Raw genomic sequence first — 5,368 nt, forward strand, 5'->3', positions numbered from 1 at the left:
GGTATTACTGGACAGATGGTAGGAACTAGGAATCATTCTCCTACGTTAAAGCCGAAAAGGAGAAGACAGTGTGAAGATGCCTAACTGGGACACAAGAGGAAACGCAGGTAAGGAAACAATCCATCATTGCATGAAAGAAACAAACTTCCACTGAACTCCTGGTCCAAAAAATTCTAACTACATACTGTGTGGTTCCAACTATACGATGTTCTGGAAAAGGCAAAACTATGGCCAGAGTAAAAAAAAGTTAGGTGATTGCCAGGGTTTAGGAAAGAAGAGATGAGTCAGCAGAGCACAGAGAATTTTTATAGCAGTGAAACTATTCTGTATGACAGGACAACAGTAGATACTTGTCATTACACATTTGTCAAAACCCATGGAATGTACAAGAGTGAGCCCTAAGGTAAGCTATGAACTTTGGGTGACAACCATGTATCAATGCAGGCTTATCTGTTATAGGAAATGTACCTCTCTGGTGGAGGATATTGATGGTGGGGGAGGGGGAGCGTGTGGAAGCAGCAGGGAGGATATGGGAAATCTCTGCACTTACTATTTAATTTTGCTGTTAACCTCAAACAGCTCTAAAAAAATAAAATCTATTTTTTTTGAAATCCCTCCTTTGATAAAAACTTAAATGCAGACATTCCAAACACATGTGCAGTACAAGCACAACCCAGCTACTTGTCATTGGAAAAGCCCTAACCCTTCCTTAAGTGATATTGCTCCTCGTATAGAGATTTTTCCAACCCTCTCTTCTCAGTCACAGTATACCCTGGAGAGAAGTTGAGAGCAGGCAGAGGAGGGGTACCAAGTTCCAATTTCTTACACTGATCAGGCACAAGCACCTGTTGCATGACACTTTTGTGTCTGAACCAGTTTATCTTGAGAATAAACAAGAAGTGGTCGTTTTTGCATCTGCATAATGTTGACTGAAGAGAAGTTAAGTGAGCATGCATCCTGTGGTGAATTTCTTTTGCAAAAAAGAAGGGTAAGAAGGAAAGCACAGGGCAATGCTTAGAGCAGATGCCTAATCTGGCTCCAACGAAGAGAGAGATCCTGGGGTCAAGCTGAGAATGATAGGTCCCAGATGAGAGAAAAAGTGGTATTCTGAGTGCCAAAATACCATTCATGCTACTTCCTGTAGTGCTTTTTTCTTATCTCTTAGCAACACAATATCAATATATTCTCTCACTCTTTTAAAAAGGGCACTTTTAGGAGTTCCCATCGTGGCTCAGTGGTTAACAAATCCGACTAGGAACCATGAGGTTGTGGGTTCGATCCCTGGCCTCACTTAGTGGGTTAAGGATCCAGCGTTGCTTCGAGCTGTGGTGTAGGTTGCAGACGCAGCTTGGATCCCACGTTGCTGTGGCTCTGGTGTAGGCCGGTGGCTACAGCTCCGGTTAGACTAGACCCCTAGCCTGGGAACCTCCATATGCCGCGGGAGTGGCCCTAGAAATGGCAAAAAGACAAAAAATAAAAACAAATTTTAAAAAAATAATAAAAAATAAATAAATAAAAAGGGCACTTTTAGAAATTTTGCCCAGAGGGCACAGGACCTCCCCTCTTCCTTCCCCATCCTCTCTTCTCTCCTACCATCTTTCCAACAACCCTAACCTTGTTGCTGTTGGGCATGGAACTTGTTTCAGCTATTTATTCCTAGACTTTTAAGCCATTCTGTCATTATTTTAGGTGTAGTTGTCAAAAAAGTAAATGTATATGTAAGGAATCATGTTTTTTGGGGTTTTTTTTTTTTTTTTGGTCTTTGCAAAGTCTTTTTAAGGATGTACTGGCCATCGATTTATTCAGAAGGTCAGCAGGCTGTGCCAAATTATTTTCAAAGGCTGAAACATGATGATTCTCATACAAATATAGACAGTGATATGTCAAAGATTTTGCACAGCTCAGTAATTAGTTTGGGAACCAGTCAGAGAGTACAGTTTGTTGCAAGAGGAATAAGAAGCAGTTTATACAGGGAATCAGGGATACAAAAGAATGTTAAAATAAGATTGCCGGAGTTCCCATCATGGCTCAGTGGTTCACAAAACCAACTAGTATCCATGAGAACAAGGGTTCAATCCCTGGCCTTGCTTAGTGAGTTAAGGATCTGGTGTTGCCAAGAGCTGTGCTGTAGGTCACAGACACGGTTTGGATCCCACACTGCTGTGGCTGTGGCCAGTGGCTAGTGGCTACAGCTCCAAATTCGACCCCTCACCTGCGAACCTCCACATGCCACAGGGGTGGTCCTAAAAAGACAAAAGACAAAAAATAAAATAAAAAAATAAAGATTGCTTAGGGTAGATACAAAACTGGTTAATACCAATAAAACTAAAACCTTTGAGGATTTCTTTTCTTCCCATAATTCATTTTTTTTTTTTTTTTTTGCTTTTTAGGGCCTCACTCACAGCCACAGGAACATGGGATCTGAGCCTCATCTGAGATCTACACACACCACAGCTCACAGCAATGCCAGATCCCCGACCTACTAAGCAAAGCCAGAATTGGAACACCCATCCTCGGGGATACTAGCCAGATTTGTTTCAGCTGGGCCACAATAGCAACACCAGGAATCATAATATTTTTTTTCATAAAACCGGATGTCTCAAAGACAATGTCATCTTTATTTAAAAAAAAAAAAAGGATAGACGTAACAGCACTTACAAAACCATAGTTCATGAAAGGCACTGTACACTGTCAACTGATAATATGGAAAGGGCAGACCCCCAGCACAGCTGGCTGTGGGCTGCACATCACAACACTCATAACCACCTGCTCCACTTAATACAACACAACCCAGAGCGCCCAAGGGGAGGACAACAGCAACACGGCACTCCTCAATTTCAAGACATTGTTATGTATGTGACTAGTCCATCAAGTCAAATATCACCCTCCTTAACAGCATCTGGAGCACTCGTTGCTGTGCTGGAGGTGGCTGGTGTACTTGACCCACTTATTAGAAAGTCTAAGCATTCAATAAAAAAACACTTCTCCCTGTCCAATGCTATGTCCACAGAAACCTCCTATGGTGGAAGAGAGATGCTCTTCCACTTAAATATCTGTAACAGCTAATGCAGGCCTCTGCTGCAGCAGACAGGAGAGAACCTGGAGCAGGCACGTGGGCACAGCTGTCTTTGGTGGAGGATGCTGGTGTGGTCATGCTGTTCCCTGCCCACTGCTCTGCTTCTTACTGTTCTGTGGGAGGGTGAGGCTCCAGCAGGGAGAGGAGAAATCCTATTTCCTTCAGACAATATGGCTTTCTTTGCTTGGGCTCTGTCCAGCAAATCCAAGCTGTTTATATGGGTCTGGTGATGTTGTGGGCATCTTCAGCAGGAACCCCTGTGAAGTGCTTAAGTTTTGAGCTTCCTGTCCCCCTTATAACCATGGCAAATGGAACCATCCACTTGACACACTTCTCTATTTCACACCACTGATACCCTGAAACTTTTTGCATCAATTCGGATGAAGAGAAACGATACAAGAGAACACCGTGGGGAAATTCTAATCAGCCAACATCCAGGACACAGAGATCTAAAAGCTCTGCAATCTGTATGAAGACTTGCTGGGGGTACTGTGGCAGGAGCACCTCCTAAAAATCATTTAGAGGAGTTCCCATCATGGCTCAGTGGTTAACAAATCCAACTAAGAACCACAAGGTTGCAGGCTCGATCCCTGGCCTCGCTCAGTAGGTTAAGGATCTGGCATTGCCGTGAGCTGTGGTGTAGGTTACAGACATGGCTCGGATCCCAAGTTGCTGTGGCTCTGGCATAGACCTGCAGCAGCAGCTCCAATTGGACCCCTAGCCTGGGAACCTCCATATGTCGCAGGTGTAGCCCAATACAAAAAAAAAAAATTAAAAAAATTAAAAAGAAATCATTTAGATATGCAACCTGCATGTATACATTCAGCCAAAACACAATGGTCAGGAGACTTAAATGCCACTTAAGGGCCTTCTTTTTTTTTTTTTTTTTTAAGGGCCTTCTTAATGATTAATTCCATGGTAAGAATTTCATCTACTGAACAAGCCCCATCTGTAACATAAGCAAACTGGTACAACTCTGGAGGACAGATTTCCTCAAGTTTGGCAGCAATAAATAAAGATGAAATCCCAATAAACTGTAAAAGCGTTTTTACAGCTTTTGCTGTGTTGCCATGTACCGATCAAAGAAATCCTGCGCCAAGTAAAATGTCTCTCTATGAAGTTAATAGACTTCGCACACCTCCAGCAACCAATCCAGAAGAATTGCTTGCATTTTAGGCTGAAGAAGAGGGTGCCGCGGCATAAGGTGCTTATCCCTCAAGTACGTCTTTTCCTGGTTTAACATGATCTTCCATACCTCCTGTTTTTTGGTTTTTGTTTTTTGTTTTTTTTTGTCTTTTGAGGGCCACACCTGCAGCACATGGAGGTTCCCAGGCTAGGAGGTCTAATTGGAGCTGTTGCTGCTGGCCTACGCCACAGCCACAGCAATGCCAGACCCGAGCCACATCTGTGACCTACACCACAGCTCACGGCAATGCCGGATCCTTAACCCACTGAGCAAGGCCGGGGATCGAACCTGAAACCTCATGGTTCCTAGTCTATTCCTTTCTGCTGCTCCACGACGGGAACTCCATTACCTCTTCTCTATTTGCCCAGTTTAGTATAGGCAGTGTTTGAGGCTCTGGATGGTGTGTGACTCTGAGACTTCTACACAGAATTTGGGCGTACAAGCTCATCCTCTTCTTTGTCAGGTGTGGGAATAAAGGAGCAGGGGTTTTCACAGGCTGTGTTATGGTCCCAAGGCTGACTGCCACACTGGCTTCTCACAGTTCTGCCAATTTTGGTTACTTCTTCATCTGGATCTTGCAAAAAAAAAAAAAAAAAAAACGGCCACATTTGCCTTCCTTTTCCTGGAGCGAACAGAGACATCAGTGCCACTTTCCTCTTTCCTAGTGGCAGGTTCCTTCTCATCCCTTTCCTTCTTCTCCCTCATCAGGGCGCTGGGCACAAGTTCAGACCTCAGGCCCGAAGCCAGCACGAGCTGAGGCTGGAGGCAGGAGGCAGAGGTGAGCGGTGGCTGCGGGCCCAGCACAGCGGTGGCAGGATCCGCACCTGCTCCCATGCTGGTGGCCGAGCCAACTGCCAGGAATCATAATTTTTTTAAAAAAATACAATTTATTCTCAAGATGGCGGAGGACTAAGAGGACACACTCACCTTCTCCCACAAACACATCAAAAAAACACATCTAACATGTAAAACAACTTGCACAGAACATCACCTGAATGCTGGCAGAAGAACTTAAACCTCCAAAAAGGGCAAGAAACTCTTGACATAACTAGGCAGAACAAAAAAAGAGAGAGAGAAAGAAAAGAAATCAGGATGGGACTAGCATT

General features: G+C 44.0%; 1 pseudogene; it reads right to left on the reverse strand.

Moving 5' to 3' along the window:
* Positions 1–3,150: 3,150 nt before the first annotated feature.
* LOC106506593 (G1/S-specific cyclin-E1-like) lies at positions 3,151–4,967 on the reverse strand (annotated as a pseudogene).
* Between the last annotated feature and the right edge of the window lie 401 nt (positions 4,968–5,368).

This window comes from Sus scrofa, chromosome 17, assembly GCF_054392235.1.
Source record: "Sus scrofa isolate SSC_HxYL_T2T_F1_AM1 chromosome 17, Sscrofa_HxYL_maternal_Yorkshire_Landrace_v2.0, whole genome shotgun sequence".
NCBI lineage: Eukaryota > Metazoa > Chordata > Mammalia > Artiodactyla > Suidae > Sus > Sus scrofa.